General features: G+C 44.0%; 1 long non-coding RNA gene across 1 annotated transcript in view; it reads left to right on the top strand.

The window, feature by feature from the left end:
* LOC308493396 overlaps window positions 1-24,927 on the top strand; it is a 72,738-nt gene extending 47,811 nt beyond the window's left edge. The window contains exons 3-4 of the long non-coding RNA XR_013992680.1: window positions 20,892-21,859; window positions 23,147-24,927. This is a non-coding gene — a long non-coding RNA (uncharacterized lncRNA). The remainder of the gene's footprint in view (window positions 1-20,891; window positions 21,860-23,146) is intronic.
* Window positions 24,928-26,065: the final 1,138 nt, after the last annotated feature.

The following is a 26,065-nucleotide window of genomic DNA, read 5'->3' as shown; positions in this document are numbered from 1 at the left end:
CTTAAACACCGAGCCTGGCCCCAGAAGCTGAGGTGAGCAGCCAGCTGCTGCAGTTAGCCAAGTCTGATGCAGGCCTTTGTTGTATCAAAGGACGATGACTGCAGAAGTAGCCTGGGTGCAGTAGGCCATGTCAGGTAGCCTAGGTGTGCAGTAGGTTGGACCATCTAGTTTTGAGTGACTGCCTCTGTGATGTTCACAGGACAAAATCGCCTCCTGACGCATTTCTCAGAATGTATCCCCGTCGTTAAGTGGTGCATGACTGCATTGAGGTGAAGGTCACATAACATAAAATGAACCATTTTAAAGTGAACAGTTCAGTGGTATTTAGTAATTCACAATGCTGAGCAACCACCACCTCTACCTGGTTCCAAAATATTTCCATCACTCCAAAGTCAAACCCCAAACCCACTAAACAGTTTCTCCCCCATTTCCCCTTCCCCACAGACCCTGGTAACTACCAATCTGTCTTATGACTCTATGGATTTATCTCTTATGAATATTTTATGTAAATGGGATCAAACAACATGTGCCCTTTTGTGTTTTAGCATCATGTTTTTGAGTTTCATCCACATTGTAGGATGTATTAGTACTTCCTCTTTATGGCTGAAAAATATTCCACCCTATATATATAACACAATTTGTTTATCCATTCATGTGTTAGTAGACCTTTGGACTGGTCCCTTTACTTTCAGCAAGGTCCCTGTAAAAGGAAATATTTCCAGATCTGGAAATTTACAGACAGGGTCTCCTAGATAGGGAGCAGAGCTTCATTTGGGGTCACCATGTCCGCCCATATCACCCACAATTTGGGAGTGTCTAGTACCTGGGGCTATAAATGGTGGGACTCAGAAACACACATAATTATATTCCACATTTGCTTCCCAACTTTGTCACAATTCCGTGAGACAATCTGGACAGAAAAGTTAATCCTCATTTTATAGATGAGAAACCTGAATTCCAGCAACTAGAAGTAAGATGACCTGGCTAAAAAGTGTTAGCAGTCGGGGCCCACACCAGGCCATCTGACCAAATGTAGCCCCTGCCTCCGTTAAACACTTCCCATTGACAATGACTACAGTGAAAGACAGAGACGAGGTAGGAGGGAAATTTGTGTGTCAGAAATAAATCTGGGGGTGAATAAATGGAAGTGGACAATTGCAGGTCTGTAGGAGCCAGAATGAGAATGGTACCCAAGGACAAAGAAGGCTTTTCTTGACCCAGACAGTCCATCTTCATTGTTCTCCCTCTACTGCCCACACATTAAAGCATGTGACTAGGAATTCACATTTCATCTCTGGACCCTGGTTCCTGAAGACATCCTGGGCAGGGTGGGTGTAGGGTGGGCAGACAATGTTTGGAATGGGAGGCAGGCAGCGTATAGCCTTCTTACACACAGAGGGGCTTAGGCAATGTTTGTGGAACGAATGAATGAATGAATATCATTCAAAGGACTTTTGAATCCTTTGCAACTTTTTCTGCGAGGGTGCTCATTCTCTTTGCACTGAAAACAAAAGCAAAAATCTCTACCAAACAGTGGCCACCAACAGTTCAGAGCCTATGCCTCTCACCCTCATGTAGGAGAGGAAGGGGAGTAGAGCTTTCTTAAGTACATAAGAAAGAGTTGGGGAGGGCTACCCTGCTGTAGCAAGGAGACCCCAAAGTGTCAGTGGCTTAAAGAAACAGTGTGTGGAAATCTGTCTCCTGTAAAGTTCCAGTCTGATGGACATCTTTGTTCTGCCTGGTCACTCAGAGATCCAGCTTCCTTCTGAATCATTACTCTGTCTTCTCTGTGACATTGTTGTCTGTATGCCAAAGCTTGGTTGCTGCAAGTTCCAATTGCCAGCTGGTGGAAAGAGAGAAAAATCATTGAGGATGAGTGCATATTCTCTTTTTTTAAAAAAATTATTATCTAAAAATATTTTTATTTTATTAAAGTATAGTTGAACACAATATTAGATTAGTTTCAGGTGTACAAAACAATGTAATAGACATTTATCATTTATATCCCTCCCACAGTGATAACCCCCCTCTCCCTATCTACTACCCCTCTGGAGTGCATATTCTCTATGCCTAGCTGGGAGGGTTACGCATATCACTTCTGCTCAAATCCTCTTGGCAGGAACTTCATCACATGAGCATACTAACTACAAGGGAAGCAGGGAAATGTAGTTTACCTGTGCGCCCTGACAGAAAGGGAGAATAGATTTTGCATCTCCATCACCCTTTATGTGCTTGCAGTTTGTTTCTAGAAGGTAGCATAGAAGGCTCACCTCCAGTCCCAGACAGACAGACTCTCTTCCTGGCTGAAACCTTTCTCCTGCCTTTCCATGCTCATATGGAAGGGAGTCAACTTTAAAAGATGCAGATGAGCTTGCCCTTGGGAAGAAGGACCCCTCATTCTGGAAAGGTGAGGGGAGAGAGGGAAACCCGTTGAGAGTGATGAAACCAAACGTGACCTGGGTGCGATATATACTCACTAACCCACACAGGGTGGTCTCCTCTGACCCTTGAGAAAAGTACATTTTAGACAAAATGCTTAGCTTCACACAGTGGGCTATAAATTCATGGAAGTTTTAGAAAAGTTTCTGATAATGCAGGGATTCATATAGTTTTCAACTTGACTTCAGGGAGGACACCATGCCCTCTTCCCCCAAACACAGGCACACTACATACACTCTCACACGCCCCCATGCACACTCCCAGGCACAGTCACACAAGCACACTAACATACATACGTGCAAGCACACACTCACACCGCCTGTCACATCCTTTGGGGGAGGGCCCCATCAACAAGTAAAGGAGGAGGCTGCCCAGGCTGGGTCTCAGTGCCTGTGAAAGGCCTTGAACCAAGCCCTGGTCACACAAGGACAAGCTGATCTGAGAAGATCTGGACCGCATCAGATGGCGTCCATCGCGTCACGGCCACGTGCGACAAACTGTTCAGCTGTGTTTTCCCCGACGCCAGAACCAGTGGGCTCACAACCCCTGTCAGTCTTCAAAAACAAGAGTTCTCTCCTAAGTACTTCTAACCACACCAGAAAGCTTATAGGGAAGAAAACAGGCAAGTGTGGACTGAAACCCATCGATGGACATCTTCATACTTGGGGGCGTCTCGGGACTCCAGCCATCCCCTCCTCTCTGCTCGCCTCTGGCAGGGTTACCGCCCGAGCAGGCTGCTTCCCCAAGCCCAGCAGCCCAGTTGGCCTCCCCCTCGGTTGTGATGGGGTCTCTAGCGACTCTGGATGAGCCCTAGACGCAGAACCCCTTCAGGCTTCGCAAGGCAAGTTTCCGATTTCTCCACGAGCTCCGCGGCTCAGACAGTGGAAACTTTGATTCTGTTTCCTGCAGCTTCCTGTAAGAAGGTACTGCGGAGTATCTCAACAGTGTCGAGATGGGAAATAAATTTTTATGCAAGCAAAAGGCCAAAAACACCGGGCAGGGACTTGGGGTGGAGGGGTCAGAGTAAGAGAGGAAAGGGAAATGAAAAGTCCATGGCTGACATATTGCAGACCAAAGAAACATCAGTTGCTCTTTTCTGGCCCTCAGAATAAAAAGTCTCAGAAAGGCTGTGCTGGTCTTCCCTATTATGGCGATGTGGTTTGGGCTAGAGGGAGGACTGTTCCCAATAAACAGAGGTGGGCAGCCAGCTTTCTGTCTCTTCCTTTGGGAGTCATACAGGCTCTGTGGTCCTAGGAACCCTCCCTACCATGGATTACACTTTGTTTAAATATATCAAACCTTGTGGGGTTTATTGCTGGATTTCGGGCCTGGCTCCTTATTTGGTCTTTGAAGAGGACATTTTCCTTCTCGTTCATAGCTCTCCTATTGTACCGGCCCAAGGAAGAGGCTGTGAACAGGGGGGAAAAAGGCTCAAACAATAAGGCAAAGACGTGAGGCCAGTAAATGTGTTGTTTACCTCTGTCCAGGTATATTCAGAATAGTCGCTTTCGTGAACATAGTCAACTCTTTGGAGCCTCTGAGTTTGTACTGTTAGCTGTTGCTAATGTACGGAGAGGTGGGGGGTAATGACGGGAGGCTGGTGTAGTCAACTCTTGGCTCCTCACCTATTGGCTGGGGGCCCCGGAACAATCATGGAAACTCTCGTAGCCTCAGTTTCTTCCCCTGCAAATGCCGACTAAGAACACTGTAGAAGGGGGGCGGCCGACGGAACGTGTCAGTGTGGCGAGGGGTCGCCAGGAGGAGACAGGCTGGGTAGCCAGCAGGAGGCCTTTTGGGGTCAGAGGTAACTTGGCAAATTTGCCACAGGTCAAGGTTCAATCACGCAGGCTCAGGAATCTCATGTCACTCACCATGAGGGTGCTCATTTTTTTCAGGCCCATGTCACACTAACCTGGCTCGCGGAGACTGATGTATAGACCACAGTGCTCCATTGCTGATTCCAAATGAGAAATGCAGTCACCAGAGGGGCCAGTCAGAGCATCTCCAGTCTATGACTGAGGGAGGGAGGAAATCAAAGTGTCACTGGGACTTTGCGTGGCAAACATGGCTGAGGAAGGAAGGGAACCAAGTAAATTCATTACATTAAATGTTCTATCATCTGCTCGCTGCTGTAGTTCAGCAGCTCATTTCTCTTGTGCCCCACACAACAGTCACACCAAACAACTTCCTTTTCCAGGAGTGTGTCACACACTCTCTATTGTGCACGTTATTTGGTTCCCCGCCTGGCATCCTTTCCCCTCCTAACGATGCTCAGATTTTTATCCGGGAAAATCACCTGGAGTCTTGAGCAAGCCATTCCTGAAGCTTACCATCCTCTAGACATGATTTTCAATCTGGGGGAATAAGCAGGTGGTACTGCCCTTTGGGGCATTTTGGAAGGATATAGTACTCTTTTGGTTGTAATAGTGATTGGAGATGCTCCATGTAACTAGCATCTAGTTTGCAGGTGCTGGGAATGTTAGACATTCAGTAATGTGTAGACTATTCCATATGGCAGGGAACCCTCGATAGTACTGCAAGTCTTGTATATGTCCTATTAGACCTCAATATCCGTGACAATCTTGTGGTTTTAGTTTGGGTTGCCCCAAAAGCAGAGCTCGAAGTACATGCTTATGTGTGGTTTATTTAGAAGGTGATTTCAGGGAGCAGAGAGAATAAAATGGTTAATTTTTTTAACAGTGAAAAACTTTTATATTCAGAATTAGCCAGCTGGACTCAGTTTAAATGATACACCAGTTTTGTTGGCAACATCCAAAGCATCGTAGCCAGGAGCCAGTCGAACACATGCCTTCTTCTCTCCATCAGGCCTGATCAGCATGTTGACCGTGGCATGAACACAGTGTGTTGTTGTCTTCTCTCTTCTTCATGGCTGATTCCATAGTTAGGGGGAACTTGATGGCATCGTGGTCCAGCTTGTTTCTCCTGGGGGCGCTCTTCCAAGGATATTTAGGCTGCCTTCGGAGCCGCAGTGTCTTGGGCCTTCAGAAGGTGGGTGACGTAAGGATCTTCTTTGTTTAGCGGTTGTGGATGCCTTTCAGCTCTGGTTTCTTTGCCTTCAAAGCCTTCACGTTAGCTTCGGCTTTGGAAGGGGCAGGGGCTTCCTTCTCTTTGGGCACCATCTTCGTGAAAAGGCGAGATGCTTCATTTTATGTGTCAATTTGACTGGGCTATGGTGTGCCCAGATATTTGGTTAAATGTTGTTCTAGGTATGTGTGTGAAGGTGCTTCTGGATGAGATTAACTTTTGTATCGTAGACTGAGTAAAGCTAATTGCCCTCCCCAATAGGTGGGCCTCACCCAGTCAGTGAAAGGCCTGAACAGAACAAAGGGCTGAGTTGGGTGTGTCCAGTTCTCTCCCTACCTGTCTTCCAGCTGGCCCATTGGCCTCCTGCTGCTTTTGGACTCAGATTCAAACTGAAACTTACACTGTTGGCTCTCCTGCTTGTCAGGCCTTCAGACTTGGAGGCATCCAATCCACTGGCCCTCCAGTTTGCTGACTGTGGGTCTTGGAACTTCAAAGCCTCTGTAATCACAAGAGCCAATTCTTTATTATAAATACCAAATAATAATTCCATCTCTGTCTAATCTTTCATTGGTTCTGTTTCTCTGGAAACAGAGAAACAGACCTGACTAATACAGAGAATGAAACACGGAAAGAGGGGAAACAAATGGTAACCGGGGCTCAATGAGAGGCAGCAGCACCTCTCCATGGTTCCTCGGTGGCCGAGAGTATCTCAGCGGCTACATGTTCTTCCACCTCCTAGCTTGCGCATGTGCTGTAAGTGAGTATGCGGATGTCCAGGGTGGGACAGAAGCCCAGGATAGGTGGCCAAGACGCCTGGGATGACTTTGAGCCAAGCTGCTCTGTATTGGAAGTTGAAGTCTGCATGGTCTTGTACACTGCAGCAAGAGCAGGAATCGAATTCTGGTAGGCAGAACGTTAGACCCCTCAATATGTCCACGTCCTAATTAATCCCCAGAACCTGTGACTATTACCGTGGTGGCAAATGGGATTTTGCAGGTGTGATTAAATTAAGGATCTTGAGATGGAGAGAAGATTCTGGATTATCTGGTTGGGCCTGATGTAATCACAATACTTCTTATCAGAGGGACACAGGAGAAATCAGAGTCCAAGTGATAACAAAACAGAGACTGGAGTGATGTGCTCTGAAAAGCAGGTGGCCTCTAGAAGCTGAAAAAGGTAAAGAGATGATTCTCCTGTCAGAACGTCCAGAAGGAACCAACCTTGCTAACATCTTGATTGTAGCACAGAAACCAGTTTTGGACTTCCAACTTCTAGAACAGTAAGAGAATAAAGTCATGTTGTTTTAAGCCACTAAGTTGGTGGTCATTTGTTACAGTGGCCCTAGGAAACTAAGGCTCACATGTGTGTCTGAGGGAATGCAAGACAGCTGATACACCTGGTTATATTTAATTGAGCCTAGAACCTAACCCCATTTTACGTACAAACCCATAGTGCTTTTTCCAGCTTAAGAATAGACAAAATTTTCCAGGGAAGACTGTGCTTCACTATATTCAGAACTTTACCAAGAGTCGTTCCCCGTTTCAGAAAATCACATCCACTGTGGCAAAGCTACTTGTGATGTTTGAGTCATCAGGTCAACATGCCTGTGTCAGCCTGCATTTGTCACAGTCACATTTATGGGGATTCTAAATATATAAATGTCAACATCTCACCCCTCATTATGTCTTCCAGAATAATCGTGCCCAAATATTCTCATATTGAAATGTATATTATTTTGTCATAAGTATGTTCCTTTTTTCTTCCTCTGTGTGACCTCTATAACCTAGTTACGGCCTCATACTTCTGGTTTGGTTTTTGGTGTGTTTTTTTCTCTCGTTTGTTTGTTTGTTTAAGATGTGCATATATGCCGGTAGGTTATACTATGCAGTAATTCTATTCCATATGGTACAAATTGTTTGTTAGAAAAAGGGACTTTGGGCCCGATGGCGCTGATAATGACAGCTTTCGAATGTTCTTGTTCTCAGCACCTGGTTGGTCTCTGAGTATTCACACCTTCCGTGCTAACTGCCCCAGCCTCTAAGACTGGCCTGATGACCACCTCCCTTGTATCCTGCCGGCCCCTACTCCCTTACCCATAGCGCTCTTCCCCATATAGCCCTGATTTTGTTGAAACATTCTTCTCCATTGAATGCTCTAAGTAGCCCATTGGCTGGGGTAGCGAGACCACTGCTTTTCTCCTCCAGACCTGGCAGAAGTCTTGGCCTGTAAGCCCCTCCTCCCCGCCCCGGCCAGTGCTGGCTCAGCTCAGACATCAGCTGCGGGCCGGGACAAGAACCTCTTCTCAGCCTTCCCATGGCCCCTGGGCTCACACCGGTTTCCAAAGTGCCTGTTTGTTTCTCTCTCCCCCTCCAAACATGAGCTTCTTGAGAACAGGAGCTGCAATACATCTCTTGCACTTAACACAGAGCCCAGAAGGGAATAGGGGGCACATGGACACCTCCAACACTTACCTTCCTCCAATCCTCTATTTCCTATTCTTCCAAGACAACCACCTTCCTCTGCTGGCCATTTTTAATGTAGCTGTCCTAATCGATGTAGTCAGTTTACAGTAAAGCTGTGAGGGACACCTGTCGTTTGGTCACTCAGCTGCCAACACCCCTCGGTTGGAGGAATCCCAGCGCAGGCGGGAGGACAGTGATGGCACAAGGTCTAAATGGGATCAGATCTTACTCAGGGCTTAGAATCGTGAGGGAGGGACACTAAAACAGACAACAGAGACAGTCAGCAGCAGCGATGGGGGACCCTGCAGCCCAGGGGTGGGGCAGGCTCGTCCAGGGACTGCAGTGTCCTATAGGATGTGGGTGAGCCTCAGGGGTCCCGGGGAGCAATAATGAGTGTCATGGTGATGACCACAGCAATGGCCTAAATAGAGGACTTCTCGGCGGGGGATGCGGGGGTGCCTGGACTAGCTGGTATCTGATGTGAGTCTGTCGGAGCCTGGCTCTCCTGTCAATTGAGGGAGTTCCCAAATACCCAGCCGTTAAGTCCCTACGTTTGCACGTGTCGAATAGATACCTGCCCCTTTCTCCACTGCTTCCTTCTTCCTGTGTCTCTCACCAAACCTTCAGCCTCACCCCTGCAATCCATCTGGTTTCCTGGATGCCCCCTCTCCCTGGCCCCACATGCATCAGCTCTCCATCCCTGTCCCTGCCAAGCTCTGGGGCTGTACAGGGATGCCGCCCTCATTCTCTCTCAAGGAGCCAGGCGAGTGACCTGGTCCTGGCTGAGGGTGGACATGGGTGCTCTGGTTGGAATCTCCTTGTTGATATTCCCCAAGGTTACGGTAGAGCCAAAATCTAGAGAAGCTATTAGATTAAGACTCATTCATTTTTGTTGTCTTTTTTCCCATATGTTCATATGTTTCATTTTCATTGTCCAACACCATATGTAAAGAGTAATTATTTGCTTAGTTCAGAAGTAGTCCAACCAGCCTTCATTGTCAATGAACCCATGTCAATGCAAAAAGCAGCTTTGGTTTCTTCTTGCTCCGCCCAGGGACCCACCTGGCTCACAAAAGATCAACATTTCATCTTTAACGCCTCCTTGCTTTGTTACCCTGGGAATGGCTCCAAGTTCAATGAACTTCTTTTGCTGGAGGAAGGTAGAGGGATTAGTCCAACTGTCCTGCCACAATAACTTCAAGGGTGACCCGGAATGTGTGTCCTGAGCAGTACTCTGCTCAGCTCAGTCCTCAGCACGTGGCAGGGAGGATGTCACTTAATGTCACAGCAAATCCATGCAGTGAGCACAAGCATCCCCACTCCTTCGATGCGCAAATGGAATCACAGAGAACTTGCCAAAGATCACGGAAATAGGAAAGGCCGTCTGAGAGGCTGAGCCCTAAAGGATGGAAGAAAAGAAAGGACAACGAGGGAAGAATAAGGGAAATGGGATAGAGTGGCAGAGTCACTCCTCCTGGAAAAAAGTTTAGGATTTTCTGGCCATCCTGATCTTCTAGAATCTGGGGCAAAGAGCTTGTGCAAGAGATTATGCGCCAGGCAAGGCACCTTTTGTAAAAAGAAAAAAGTGCTCTGTTGTATACCCAAAACTAATTTAAAAAATGTTAAAAAAAAATATATATATATATGTTCAATATGCACACCATTTATTTTAAAAAATGAACAAAAAGAAAATTCTAAAAATAAAAAAATAGATTTCTGAAATTAAGAAAAAAAAAAGTACTCTGGGTTTTTAAATACATTGACTGGTGACCGAAGAGAACTACCTGCTATCTCTTCTCCAAAACAATAAACCAACTTCCTTTGGTGAAAAGGGGACTGCAGTAATAACTTAACACAAACACGTTGTTCTGGAAAAATTCACATCCAACGTTTCACTATCCTACTGGGACTTCAGAACTTACAGAGTTGGATTGTGATGAAAGAGTGGATGAAGGACCATATCCATAAAGTATTTGGTTTGGACACTTCCTGAGCAGAACGAGGTTACGGAGCTGCAGGCCAGCGTGGCGTACCATCCTTAGACAGTACTAATTCTGCCGGGGGCCAGGGCATTCCAGGGCTCTGCATATTAAACACGTGCACCGAAAAACAAATGTATCACAGAACACACAGAGGCTTTGTCACCGTGATCTGGGGCTCAATGCTGGCACAGCGAGGACTGTAACCTTAAACATCCGTTCTGCTGACTAACCATTCAGGCCCCAGAGAAATGCTTCTCCACATCTCTGGCCCTATGTTTTCAAAACAAAAAGTGACTACATTTGAATGCCACGAAATTTGTGGGCCATATCACTGTCAACATCGGAGATGGACACTCTTTTGGGAGTGTGGAAAGATTGGAGCAGTAGAAGAAATTAACTCGTAAAGTCCTCTTCAATCCTTGAATAAAGAGGTCAACTGCATGTGCTCTACATGGAACTTGTGTGAAGTGAGATCCTAACTTTTTTTACCATATTAACTAGTTGGGCATGGAATGCTAAAATGCAAGCAGTGTTATTTTTATAAAAAGGTGTAATAACATTTAATTAAATTTTCAAGAGCAAATAAGAAATATTCTCTGTATTGAAATAATTTTGAACAAAATGTTTATATTTATTAATTATAATTTATAATTTGGCTTTTAATTTTAATAGGTAAATTTAAATATTTTAAAAGAAAAATAATTTTTAAAAAACAATTTTTTTTTAACTTTCGTGAAAATATATCAAAATTTTATATACCCTGAATATAAGGGCTTTTATTATTTACCTTTTAGATCATTACTGTTATGGAAAACAAATTATGTGAACATCTTTATTTCAGTCATGTAACTAATAATGTTGCTAGAATGAAGACAAGAAAAATTAATTACATGGAACAAGTACTATGATAATATGCGAATTATACATGTATTTTCTTATTCATCTAGATATTGCCAGCCCATCAACCAAACACTAAACATGTCGTACAATAATAAAATTTAAGTGTCTTTGATATTTTATTGACTTGCAATCACATAAAAATCATAGCTTTACACATATTTTAAATTTTGTTGTTAGAGAAATTTATCGAGATAGTAGGATGGAACATGTTTTATTTAACAGTTTATTGGTTTGACTTATTGCTTCATACTATTTAGACACATGGTGTGTAGAGCTCCATTTGTACTCTTGCCCTGGGGCCCACACACATTTGGGGTGGGCCTGTTATTATGGAGACTGAAGATGTGGGGGGGGTTTGGAGTCTGCATCCCAGAGGAGCATAAGCCCAGCCTAACACATATTCTGATATTCTGATGAGTTCCAGCCCCAAATCTCAGAACAAGAGAGAACAGCATCGAATAAGCTAGAAACTCCCCAGTAATAGTGCTAAGCATCACCCCAAGGTAGGAAAAGGCCACTCTGGCAGGCTGGGAGCTGGAAGAGGAGGGGTTCAGAAAACGCATGGCAGACACGATACAATGACCATGGCAGGGAGAAGGTCCTAGGAAGCTGGTGGAGTCAGAGGGTCATTTGTTCTGCTGATGGGAACGTGAAATCAATGCACTTCACCACCCGCTCTGGAGGAAATGCCGTCACCTCTCCAGCGGGACTGCCTCCCGGCGGCCCCGGGGCAATGCTCTACCACCCTGAGCACGGAGGTTTCCAGGTAACAGAACTGTGTCTGTCGTGGGGCTCTTTACCTCTGACTAGTCCTGAACCAAAGCTCCTCCAGTGTGCTTTTATAGGGAACTAAAGACAAAACCACGGAGGCCGCCTGCCCAGTTAACGATACTGCCATTAAGAATTGACGTTGAGGCTGTAAATCATCTGAGTAGAAGTTCAGTGTGTGTGAAACCTCAGGGGGCACAGAAAGTGACCGGAGTTCTAATTCCAGTATCTAGTTTCTATACTAACTAGCTGTGCAAACTTGGACAATGTCTTTCACCTCTATAGGCCTCTGTGTCCTCGTCTTGAAAACAAAAACATAGTCTTAGGTGGTTTTTAAGGTCCGTCTAGCTTGCAACGCCATGATTTATCTGCCAGAAGGATCCCTGCTGTGTGTCTTGGACGATGTCCAGTATCAGGATGACTTATTCCAAAAGGCAGTTGTTCTTTTGTTTGCTGGCCTCAGGGGAAACCCAGATATTTTATGATGTTATGAGGGCGCGGGGGCGGCCAGTGCCCTCTGCCTCCAAGCCCACGTCCTGGCACAGACCCAGCCTCTTTGGTGGAGCTCCTGCCACCCTTGTTGTGCGGTCAGACACGCTACTTTTAGGGAAGTACCCACAATACAATAGGTCCCTTTGACAACACCAAGTCCTTGCAACCCTGACAGACAGCCCTTGAGCTCTATAATGGGGTTCAGTTTGTAAGGTCTTTAAACCATGATTTATCTTTATTAACTTATTCAAGAAACATTTAAATGGGGGAATAACACCTACCTCATAGTATTTCTCTCAAGAGTAAACAAGTTCACATAGAACTTTGGACCGTGTTTAACACGTAATAAATTCCAAAAAAAAACGTTAGCTATTGGGTACCTGCTAAGTGCCAAGCACGTGCTAGGGGCAGGAATGCCAAATGGAGTAAGACCAGCCCCTTGAGAAGAGCACAGAGTGGGGATAGACATGCACACCACAAGAGCACAATAGGAGAAGTAATTTAACACAGGAAGAAACAAAAGCTATACGACCATAGGCAGGGAGGTACGGATTCTTTCTGGAACAGGAGAGAAGAATGGAAGGTGAGGTTGACGTCTATGACTTCTGCGCACCCAGCACTGCTTCCCTTCCTTCTTCAGTTAGGAGAACCCATCCTTCCTGTGGGGGACACATTCCAGGTGAGGAGGCAGGACTGGTCCCAGAGGAGGTCAGGCGATCTATCTCCGTGATGACAATCATTAGCTCAGGGAGGAGCTGTGTGGCACACGGGGATAGTCAGAAAACTAGTGAGAACTTTTATCAAACCAATTAGAAAAGTACTCGTTCTCTCTCTGTTTGTGGTCATGAGCTTTAAGAGAAATGCATGCCTGGACCTCTCAGTGACTATCTTTAACTTTAGGTGGAAACTGAACCTAAGGTACAGGAAAAGCTTAGAGGGACGGAGGGAGAGACAGAAAGACAGAGAAAAAGACAGAGAGAAACAGGACAGAATGGTGGTATTCTAAACCTCTGGATCCAGTTGTGCCTGAAGCTACAATCACCCCCAGTTACATGAGCCACTAAAGTACCCCTTTGCCTAAACTAGATTATATTCTGTTTTTGCCATTTGGAGCTATCAGCCCTGGCTAATACAGAAGGGTTTTGGTTTTTGTTTTAAATACAGAAAGTTTTAAAGAAGAGGGAATATGTGAGCGGAAGTTGGAAGAACATGTAGGAGTTCATCAGGCAAAAAAGTAATTTATTTTCCTTTGGGATTCAGGAATAAATCATAATTCCCAGGAATTCTTGGGATTTCCCCCACATCAGAAATTATTCTGTGTTTTTATAACACTTTATTTAGTTGTTTTTAAATAATAATGACTGGCCATAATAATAAACAATGAATCATGTTTCTGCGATAGGATTATAATCAATGTTTCAGAGGTTTTCTATTTTTAAAAAGATATAATAAATGTATAATTTATTATTGTGATGAGGATATATATAATGGTAGATTATATGCTTCAATAATGTAAAATAATCTCTACTGATATAGACATTTGATAGCAGAAAATACAAAAGGAGAGAAGGCTAACACAAACTAAATAACAAAAGTCATTAAAAATCGAAAGAGTATCACAAATACTGAAAGTTATTATTCTAAAAACGAAATGTTTGAACACAGAAAGCATTCATTGCCCTAAACAAGAGTCTTGATCATGACAGGGATCTATTTCATGACAAATATTCCAGATGTAGAAAAAGACCTGTCATTTTGTGGTGACCCGGGTTGAATCGTTGCGCGTGTGTCCAAACCATCTTCAAGCTGGGCCTTAGGGGCCATGTTGCTTCATGTAAGCTCATTTCCTACATAATGATGAAATTATTTTGTCTCCTGGCCCTGCTTTTGGTTTGCCTTTGGAGTCAATATCACTTTTGCCAGTGCGTGCTTTAGACTGTTCCTGACTCATGCTGCAGCGCTCCACAGCCACGTCTTCTCATTGGTGTCCTTTCTGGAGTCCAGCTCAGCCCCCCAGGAGCTCAGCAGGGCCCGTCCACTCTGACTGGAGGCGTGGAGGGAGGCCAACTGCTCACTGCCCTGCTTGGCTTCTGGGGTCTCCAGGCAGCTGATCCCTGCTAGGCATCCCTCTAGAGTCCACCGTCTGCCCAGCCCTCGGCCAAGCACCACTGCACTCAGACCCTGGGCTCCACTCTGGGCGCTCCCTCCTCCCCACTTCCCTGACCCACTAATTCCAGGGGCTTCAGCCCTGACCTCAAAACTCTACCTCCTGGGCTCAGTGAGACCACCTGTCTTCATCCCTGTGCTGTGGTTCAGAGCGTGCTGCCAGGAATAGAAAGTCAGGGGATGTGCGGCCGCCTGTGTGTGTCCTTGCTCCCAAAGATCACGGCTTTGCGTTGCTCCAAGTTGCTCCAACTTCAGGAAACAGTTGTCACATATGCTTGCCCATTTTCATAGTTGTTTAATGGGGAAAGCGCTCCAACATGGCCAGATATGAAAGCCCATCCCTGATTTTCATTAGAAAATTGCTAGTACTAGTAATTACTAGCAGTAGTAGTAGTATCACATGGTTCAAGTTTTACTTCTATATTTAAATGGATTCAATATTCTCCTTAAATCTCTCTCTCTCTCTCTTTTTTTTTAACAATGATCTCTCCATCCTTGAGTTCTCCATTTGATTTATTTCCCTACAAGTTTGATTTTATAACAAGCAGTTTTTGTTTTTCAAGAAGGACTCATGGGTGCTACATTCCTTGCATTCTTTCAAGTTTGAAAATGTCTGCCTTTTGTCTTTGTACGGCCACGGCATCTTGTCTGGTTTTCATTGTCTTGGTCACTTTTTAAAGGGCTGTCTTTTTTTATAGTGTTCTATTTTCTTCCTTAGTTATTTTTCTAGTGATTTAGAAAAGTCTTACAAAATGTTTCAAGTTGTGTTTCCTTTATTCTTGGGAAATACTGACACCTATGACATCACCTCTATCATGTAACTCTTCACAATAAAATGAGCATGCGTGAATCCATCAGCCAACCTCCTAACTGGCACATTACTGCTACTGATAATGTTATCCATTATTATCACTGCAGTAGAGAATTCAATTTTATGACTGTACTACAGTATAGTTCCCTTTGGGCGCCTCCCCCAACTTGTCTCCTTTCCCCCAACTCTCACAAGGAATCATTCACCTAAGCTGTCTTTATAGACTTATCACGACATTTCCTTAAATAATATATAATTTAATTTTGTTTGTGTGTTTTTAGCATGACAAATGCAGTATATTTCTAAGATTCGATCACGTGGACGCATGTAACTCTAACAATTTATTATCACTGCGGTAGAGAATTCAATTTTATGACTGTACTACAGTATAGTTTTCCATTTTCTTGTCCGTTGACAGGTTGTTTCTAGTTTTTTCCATTGTAGGCAGTGCTGTTCTGCACATTCTTACACTTGTCTCCTGGTATAGTTGCAATATTTTTTATAGGATAAAAATTTTTATGCACGTTCAGTTTGCCAAGTTAACGCCAAATAGAGCAATTGAACAAATGTACATTCTCACTGCCAGACAGAGAACTTGGGTGATAAAGAAAAAAATTATTCAAGCATCTTGATAGGAAAACGACCAGTCACCACAGGGGAGCAAGACTCAGGCAGAATTCAGCCCTCTTCATGGTGACATTCAAGGCCAGGGGTCGGTGGGGACAGACCCGGTGATTATCTTAAGCCTTCCCTCTACATCATAATTCAAATGTCGACAGTATCTATTTAGTGTCTTCTTATGTTTCATTTCTTTTTTATTTTATAATAATGCTGCTCTCTGTTTTCTTAAATCTGAAATCTCCCTTTTCATCTCATTTCTGTTGTCTTACATGCATTTGTGAGTTCGCGTGTTTTGCTGGATTCATGTTCTAATTCAGCTGCAGAGCATGAAGGAATTGGCAGGAGTTTCCTTCTGTTGCCTCTTCCTACTGGGGTTCCTAGTGTTTTGCATGCTGCATTTCCCCGTGAGTAGTCTGTTTTTATAGTTGTCGTGCTTTTCATTTTGCTCATGCTTGGAGAACTTCATCCCTTCATGTTATTTGTTCTGACAGCTTGTGAGTGACATCTGGGCTCTCTTCCTCTTGTATTTGAGATCACTTTGTCTCTCTCAGTTCCACTGTGATGGTTGAGGGAACTAGGTAGGCAGGGGCAGGGAAGCTCAGTGGGCAGAGTGTTGGTGGTTGGAATACTCGGACTCTGCTCTAAGCTGCTGTAGTTTTGGACACATGTCATGGCTGCATAGTGTACACGGTTCCCGCGAGGGCAGAACCTCAGACTCACATTGTTGCCCACATTCAGCTTGTTGCCCTGAGCCTTTGCTTTGGTCAGAATCAGCCCCGATGTTACCCAATTCGCCCCAATACTCACTTCTACCACTTTTCAGTCAGTGGAGGAAATGGATACAGATACTTACATGCTTTGCTTCTCTCAGCTTTGGGGATATCCATGAGCATTCCCAGAACCTTGTAGATTCTCCATGGCAGCTTCCAGGGGAATACGGACCAGGTTCAGAGCCGAGCCCTGCGAGGTTTCTCTACTCCACCCCAGAATCTCGTTTTTTTTCTTGGTTAACAGTTTTTGAAGTTTATTGTGCTAGGAATGCCTCTTTCTTTATTTCATTGCTGTTGGTGAATTTCTTTTGCTTATTTTTACTTCATTACTTTTTTGGCTATTTTTTTCAAGGTATTGGCAAAACAAAACTCTATGAGAAAGTTTCAATCTGCCATCTTAGTCCAGAAATCCTTTGTTTATTGTATGTTATCTGACTACCCCACAGAAATGTAAATTTCATAAGGGAAGGGATCTTGTTTGGTTTATCCCTTGGCATATAGTAGATGCTCGATAAATATTTGTAGGATGGATGGATGGAAAGATGGATGGATGGATGGATGGATGGATGGATGGATGGATGGATGGATGGATGGATGGATGGATGGATGGATGGGCAAAGAAATCAGTTAGGAGGCTATCACCATAGTTTCATACAGGGATGATATGAGCCTGAGCAGTGGAGGCAGAAACGGAGTGGAAGGGGTGGATTTAAGACACATTGAAAGTTGGCTAACTTTCATTGATAACTCAGCTGGGAGGGGCAGTGAATAAGAAGCTAAGTACATCCTTTTAGGTAAACTGAAGACTCTAGGGTTTCTAGCTTGGATGAACAGGTGGTGTCATTCGGTTCTTCAGTGAGAAATTGGAACACCCAAGGAGCAAAAGACACTGGGTTCAACTTGAACTCGCTGGATTTGATATTCCTGGGCTGCCTGAGCCACGGGGCTGATATTCTGAAGAGAATAGGGCTAGGCAGAGTCCGGGATGTCATCAACAAAGGTGGAGGTTCAGGTGACAATGGAGTTAGATAGAATGGAGCAGCAGAGCAAACCATTGATCTGAATTTAAGGTTGGGGAGGGATCTGAGGCAAAGAAACCTAACCCCATGAAGCTCCAGGTCCCAGAAATGTTTCTAGAAATAGTAAAAAAGGATTATGCAGATATATGTCACATTTGTGCCCAGTTTGGCTTCCTCCAGGGTCTGCCTTCTTCCCCATTTTGCCCCGCCATCCTGCACACCCATCAAGTGTTTCCATACACACAAAGCAAATGCAGATTTACATAATCTCAAAAAAAAAATGGGAAACCACTGCCTTTAGCAAGAGGAATGGTTTGCTTCTTTTTGCATTCAGTAAAGAACACAGTATGAGTCATTTGAGGTTGTGAAAAATTCAGCAGGAACTAGGCATTTTAATATCCTAATCTATGGGATGATGGGGCAAAGGGGGTGGCTGTAAACAGCACCAGGCAGGAAATGCTGAGAGTCAAACAAAGGAAGGTCCCCGGGGAACATTTACCTTCCGTGACAACTTGGGGTCTGGAAACAATGATGTCAGCACAAGTCGTGACTGTGAGATGGCGCCAGCTCTCTTCTTGCTTGCAACAGAGACCCAGAATTGGGGACCCTTTCCCTGATCTCCCAGCCTCCCCCATTCCCTGCCCACACCTCCTCTGTCCTGCAGCTTAAGATGTATTTGGGGGCTGAGGTGATGCTTTCACCCTAAATCTCCAAATCCAATAAGCCAAACCCAAGGTCACAGTGACCGGTGTGATCCCAGGTTGAACGCTGGGAATTCGGGTTGAAGTGGTCTTATCTTGGACTGCGTGGGGCTTTCGTTACTGAATTGCCACGTGCAGATCTGAGCCAGAAAGTCTTGCCCCATCAGGCAGGTAGGAGTTCCTGTTGTACAAATTTTTATTCTTCTTCAGTCACCCAGCTGAGACTTCAGAGTAAGCTTTATTACCAATTGTCACAAACACGGCAGTTATAATCATTAATAACATGAATGGCTAATTATTGCTAAATTAATACTCATTTTTACTATAGCTCATAATTATTTATTACGCACTTACCACGTGCTGGGCACTAGACTAAGTAACGTATACACGTGATCTCACTTGCTCTTCGTAATGACCCCCAAAGTACACATTATTATTTTCATTTTATTACTGAGGGAACATGTTCATTTATTTAATGAACAGTCAGGGGTCGGGTGCACTGTCAATGAAATGGATGCTGTGGATCCCTTCCCTGGGCCGGTGGTCTCCTCTCCAATGGCTGTGACCCTCAGCTGCTAATAGCCCACCTGCTCCAGGGAGCTGCCTTGGAATTGCCAGGGAATTGCCTCTCCCTCCTTCCCTGCAGCTCACAGACGGTGACTCACTCACACACAGAGATTCTAAAAGGTGGTTAACACCACGTTCTAACCAACTGAATCTTCTGGGTTCCAGGCGGGACCCACTCTGTGTTGTAATTCATGCTCAAGAGCTCCCGGAGGATTAGATGGAAGAGACCGGTCTCCAGCGAAGACTATATTCTTCCCTTCACATCCTTGCCCTGTCCTCGCCCCCTTTCTCTTGCGAGCACTTCATACATGAATGATAGGCAGGGAGAACCATGCACAACAGCGGGGCAGTAGCATGAACGCAGGTCTGCATTTCAGACACACCTGAGTTCAATTATGTCTGTGAGCCGTGTGACCTTGAGCAAGTCAGTTTACCTCTCTGGGTCCTGTTGTCCTCATCAGCTTTTTTTTTAAAGAGGGCGTAGCTCACAGTGGCCCATGTGGGATCGAACCAGCAACCTTGGTGTTAGTAGCACCACGTTCTAACCAACTGAGCTAACCAGCCACCCCTGTCCTTATCCGTTTTTAAAACTTGAAATAATATTACTAATTTAACCTTCCTTCCTTCTTTCAATAAACTTTCACGTTTGCCTCTGTGCTGGGGATATAGAGACTACAAAGCATAGTTTTAGCTGCCAGAGGTAGTGTTTTCCAAACCAAAGAATTAAAATCTTTCATTAGAGGATGGTGGAACCAGCTTTAGTAGGTCTGACCAGCATTTTCAAAAAAAAAAAAAAAAAGGAATGGAATGAAAAGAAAGTATCAGGGTACATCAGACGTAATAAAGAGAAGTTTCATGCAGTCTTTATCAGAATTTATGATTCTATCTATATAACGTGCCTATTTATAGATAGTGGATAGACCTAGGATGTACTGGATAACGTTATCAATTGTATTTCTTGCTGGCCGTCACTTAAAAACGGTTTGAAAGCTACTTGTCGATGGGAATAGGAGACAGCAGTGGTGGATAGCATTTCAAAATTTATTTTGTTATAGTTCTATAAGACTTTTAATAATAATGAGTCTACACATGATTTTGTTTGTATACGCTTAAGAAACTTTATAATAAAAAGAATTTGTCAGTCCTGGGAGGTGCTTGGAAAACACTTTTCCCTTCAAGCTGGGTAATGAACTGGTGAATCTTGTGTTCTAGTCATAAAATTACCCTCTTAAGCATTCTGAAAAGCACTTTATTGAGGTATGATTATCATATAAATTGTTGTACAGATTTAATGTATACAACTTGATGAATTTAGAGTTAAGTGTTCTTAAATACTGTGATATTTTTTTCAGAATATTATTCCACAAATTAAGACACAGGGTAGAACGTGGATATGTATAGTTAGATTTCGTTTTGTTAAATGTGTATATTTATGCATATCCATGCAGAGAAAAAAAGACTGCAAGGCTGTATGACAATATTAAATGTTATCTCTGGGTGGTAGGATTTTGGTTTTCTCCTTCCTTTGCTGTGTTTTCTAAGCTTTAAGCAATATATTAAAGTTTTCTGCAATATATTAAAAGAATTGAAATACTGTAATGAGTGCTTTCTATATGCTAAACCTTTTATATAATACCACATTTAATCATGACAACAATTCTATGCCCTAGGTATTACTCTTCTCCCCACGTTTACAGGTGGGGAAACTGAGGCTTTAAGAGATTAAGTAAATCGTTCAATGCCACAGAGCCGTGATGTAAAATAACCCAAACTCCAAAGACATGGGGGCCTAAGCTCTTTCAGATTAAAACCCACTTTTCCTAACCCGTCCCCAATTCCCCTTACCCTGACCTATTACTTTTTTTTCTACATCTTTTATTACCTTCTAACATACTATATAATTTACTTACTTATTATACTTATTCTTTATTGCTGTTTCCCTCCACATAAATGTCACCTTCAAGAGGGTAGAATTTTTGTCTTCTGCTCACGGGTGTATTCCTAGATCCTGAGATACAGGCCTAGGACATACTTGACACTCATTTAAATAAACATCTGTTGAATGAATATCTTATACCAAAATCAGTTATCTAACCACTATAATTGCCTGCCTTCTAGTAAATTATAAATATGATTTTTCCCCCCAAGGTGACCTTCAGGATAACCGACCAGTGTGGATCAGAGCCGTGGTGACAGATGCTTGTGGGACCATGAAGACAAGTTAAGTTGTGAGAAAGAGCAGGTCCTGGGGCTCTTCTGTCCCTTCTTCCTGCTTGCAGCCCCCCCCTTTAGGCTTCTTTCCCCAGACTTCCTCTGCTGTGGGGAACTTGCCCCAAGGGGTCCTTGACTACACTCAGGGCCACATTGGGAGCCCTCAGGGCCACATTGGGAGCCCTGTAGGAGCACATTCCTGATGCTGGACCTTAGAGTTCAAAGAATTTTTAAAAAGTGAAGTGCTGTCCAGGACAGGTGACCCCAAGGGACATCATTTATTGAAGTTTAACCCCAAGCCAGGCACGGGTCTACCTGGGCTTTACAGGTGTCGCTTCTGATCCTTACAATAACATGTAGAGGTGAATATTATTATCCCTATTGTACAGAGGTGGGATATGGGGCTCAGAGAAATTCACTGGATGGATAGGTGGATCGTTTGGGGTACCACAAACAGCTCTCACTTGAACTATGGCACTCTTTATTGATTTGTTATCCATGTTGGGGAATATTTGGCTCTGTAAACGTGAGAGTACAACTTTTCTACATAAAGGAACACTAGTCATCAAACTCATTATGATCAATGACAATTATTTAAGCAATAATATAACTACTTCATGAAATCCAGTTATTCTTTAAAATAATCTTTAATTGCTTATTGTACGCCTTGAGAAAACATGAATTGGTTATTTCATGTTTATAATGGAAAGGAGGCAAAAGGGACAATATTTTCTTTGCTAGCAATGAAGGATTCAGACAGTCACAGATAAAGGACTTTAGCCATCATCTCTTCTAATACCCTAATTCTACAGATGAATAATCATGCCCCAGTGAGAAATGTTTATGTGTAGGTGGTTGTTTAATAATTGTTCCATCTTTCACTACAGGCAAAACTTCATTTCTCTGTAAGTATTCCTTATCTAACTTACTTAACCTTCCACAACTCAATTTCACTGCCTTTAAAATGGGAACAGTAATATCGCCTACCTTATGGCACAGCTGTGATCATGAAATGATTAATACTTATAAACGACATATGTAAGGTGCTTAGAACGTACCTAGGACCTAGTAAGCACTCAAACAATTCAAATGTTATTATGATTACTATTTCCTACTGGAAAGGGAGCTTGAGCTAATCAATTCTTAGATTATTCACTGAGCTGATCTCTTTCTTATTTCTTATCTCTATTTATTTTACTATGTAATGTTAACTTTGGAACAGCACTCTGGTTAGAACTAGATTTTTCTTGTTTTGCCTAAACATACACACACACATATAAATGTACATATGTATGTATGTGCATATATATGTTATATATATATAAAACATATGTATGTATATATATATATATATATATATATATATCATATATATGTGAGAGAATGAGAAAGAGAGAAAGTATGAAAAACCCGATCCATCAAATCCTGATGACTCTACCTTCCAAATGCATCCAGAATCTGCCCCTTCCCACCATTGTCACCCTCGCACCTGGTCCCACCTGGGCCCTCCTGCCTGGATCACTGCAGTGGCCTCCTAAATGCTCTCCCTGCCTGTAGTCTTGCTCCTCTCCAGTCTGTTCTCCACCACCAGCCAGAGGGCTCCTTCTAAGATGGGAGTCAGATCATTTTTACTTCTCTATTCAGAACCTTCCATACAGCTCCTGTCTTGTGCTTGGTAAAACCTCTCGTCTCTCTGAGCTCATTTTCTCCAACTCTCCTCTTCCTCACTTGGCCCCAGCCACAATGGCTGCGTTTTTCATTGAACGCCCATGTGGACTCCTGCCTCAGGCCCTTTGCACGAGCTGTCTCCTCTGTCAGTAATGCGCTTCCTCAGAGAGCCCCATGACTCCCTTCCTCCCTTCCTTTAGATTTCTGTTCCCATGTCCTCTTAGCCGTGCAGTCTTCCCTGAACCCCTCTATAAATGAACACCTCCACCCCGCCCCGAGGCTCCTCTTACCCTGATTGTCTCCACAGCACTTATCACCACACACTCACATATGCACACACTTATGTGTTCCCCACCATCTCCCAGGACCGTGTAATCTCTCCAAGGTCAGGGATTATGTCTGTTTTGCTCACTGCTCTATCCTCACTGTCTAGTATACTGCTAGTCTTATAGCTGCTCTATAACATTTTTTGGAATGAATTTGTCTTCTTCCCTTTTTATATTTAATTACTTTTTGATTTAAAGACAGAAGGTCCTGGGGCGGCCAAATGACTCAGTTGGTTAGAGCGCAGTGCTCATAACACCCAGGTCACCAGTTCGATTTCCACATGGGCCAGTGAGTTGCGCCCTCCACAACTAGACTGAAAATAACAACTTGACTTGGAGCTGAGCTGTGCCCTCCACAACTAGATTGAAAAAAAGAAAAAAAGCAACAACGACTTGACTTGGAGTTGATGGGTCCTGGAAAAAAAAAAACTGTTCCCCAATATTCCCCAATAAAAATTTTAAAAATTAAAAATTAAAAAAAATAAAGAGAAAAGGCCCTGCGAGACCTGGGAATAAGCCCTGGGGTTCCAGTGGACACTGATCACTGTTTAGCTGCCCAGCCTCTGAGCCCCAGATGCTTGTTTTCCCAGCCTCCCTGGCGGTAGTCACAGATACATGACTAGGCTCAGCCTATTGACACACCCAAAGAAGCAGGGGCCTCGGGAAGCCACCTTGGTAGTGATGGTGGTAGCCGTGGTGGCCACATCCAGTCCAAGCTCTGTTGACAATGCCATGTGTGGCCCTGGACCAGTTCTGGGGCATAATTCCAGCTTAGGAGTCTCCCTCTTTCCTGCCCCACCTCCAAAGCCTGATTTTCTGGCACTCTTGGTGATTTCATGAACTCAACAATATCCTTTATTGTGAATGTATCTTCTGCGTATAGAAGCAAAACTCACTTTCTGTTGCTTGCCATTAAGAACCCTGACCACTCCAGGACCCTGTTCTGTGATACTCCATAACAATAACCAGCAACACCAGCAGAGGTGGGGGCATGCCATGACCATGGAGATGGGGGCCCCTGGAAAAGCAGTGGCCTCCTCCAAACCTGCCTAACTGCTTATTCGTACAGTCTGCCTTACGTCGATGTGAACAGTTTGCATTCTTTGCCTCTCACAGTTTGAAGTCGTTCATCTTTGAGTTTTGCAGATTGTCTGTGCTCTTTGGAAAAGATGTCTCATTTTGAAGTTATTATGCATCTGCGCGTTCCGCAGTCTTCTTCAGATGGATTTCCATCCTCCACGTGATGCGAGAGATCCAGGATAGTGGCACTGTCACCACAAGGAGACAGAATTTGGATGGAAAGCTTTCAACCCGAGCACTTGTGGACTCCGGAGGATATTCTTGTAGAGCTGCATTTCCAGGGTATTTGAATAGAAGAATTTTGGAATAACAACCACTGAAGCTGTACTCAGGAGACCAGACGGAGGAAGAAGAGCTTAGCCTAGGCCCAGCTCCAGCCTCCAAGCTCTGCCTTATCAGGGAGTCCAACGCCTGAAAACCCCAGCCTGAGAAGCGCTCCTTCCCCCGCCTCCATTCCCATCTACCCCAGCTTTCCATCTGTTAAAAATAAGCAAAGGAAATCTCATTCAACATGGAGTGTGGAAGCCCTGAAGGGGAAACTCTCACGCACTGCCCCCCAGACCACGAACACGAGGGCACACCACAGCAGAAGAAAGGAGGAACTTCTCCTTGCCCAGGGAAACATCTCCATCGTGCCCAGTTCTCACCTGAACCTCTCTAGCTTGTTGTCCTCAGGATTGCACTTCTGGTTACTGACCAGCCAATGAGAAATGGCCACACTCAGCCAGTAAGAAGCCATTACTACCCTGAATTCTTCCAACACCACTTTCAACTTCCTCTTTTTCCCTATATGAGCAAGCCCTTCTTTTCTGTTCTTCAAACTGGCCTATGGTTCACCGTAGCGCGCTTGTTCTGAATTGCAATTGCTTTGCTATTTCCAAATAAACCCATTTTGCTGGTAAAATAACTGGCTCTTTTGCTTTTTAAGGTCAACACATCCTTCATCACGGGTTTTCATTTGTCACAGAGCCAGGGACATAATAAACACTTTTAAAAGTCATCCAAAGCCTTCTCTTCTGCTGGGCTGTGGACTGCAGATAAGAGTAAATGGAGAGAGTTTTAAGTAAATAATAGAATAAGTAAGGCTGTTGTTTTTGGTATATAAGATTGTTCAGGAAAAGGCGGAATGACCTTGAGAGGACTTCTACTATCTCCAAGTTCACTGTATTGGACTTACAGATGTCATCCATGTCGAACAAGATTTCCTAGCCTCCCTGGCTATGCCAAACCATCAGATGAATGCTGGTCCTAGAGGGAATCTTAAGGGCAGAGGGGCCCTGCCTGTTTTAAGGCCCTGGCAGGGCTTCTGGAAAGGAGGATGTGGCCCTGGAGCCCAGGTCCTCGAGGAAGTAAGCAAGTGTTTATCAGGTAGTCACCAAATGAACGAAGTGTCCACACCATGGAGATGTGAGTGCCTCCTCCTTTCACCACCGAGGCGGCCTTGATGTTGGGTGTATCTGTGAGGGTCTTGGTAACAGCTCTCTAAGGAGTGAAGGATCTGTCCTACCCAGGGCTTGCTTTGTGTGTGACCTTGAACAAGGTCTTAATATCCTTCTGGGTCTGCACTATTGGCCTTAGTTACTGACTAAGTTCAGGTGAAACCAGGCGTGTGCCGGGTTTTTTATTAATATATATGCCATCTCATTTAATCCCTCAAGAGCCCTGAAGCATAAGTAGCAGAATCTCTATTTTGTAGGTTAGGAAACTGATGCTCAGAAAGGCTACCTAACTCCCCAATTCACATAGATGTAATTGGCAGATCTGGGATCCATCACAGACTTTCAAACATAAGGACCCTGTAGATAATGAGAATAAAACAATGAATAGGAAAAGTTCAGGTATTTGCATCTCATAATACCACAGCAATCGAACTCCTTGAGGCATCTCCTTAATTGCTGGATTGGTCCAGATAGCTTCTTTTTGATCTCACAGCCCACTGAGAATACCCCACTTTATTTTTCCCTGATTATTGATATAGTTTAAGATCTGTCTACCTCTGTAGAGACAGACTCTAAAATGACTCCAGAGTGTTCCTGC

This window comes from Rhinolophus hipposideros, assembly GCF_964194185.1.
Source record: "Rhinolophus hipposideros genome assembly, chromosome: 26".
Taxonomy (NCBI): Eukaryota; Metazoa; Chordata; class Mammalia; order Chiroptera; family Rhinolophidae; genus Rhinolophus; species Rhinolophus hipposideros.
This window is presented reverse-complemented; position numbering and strand designations above follow the sequence as displayed.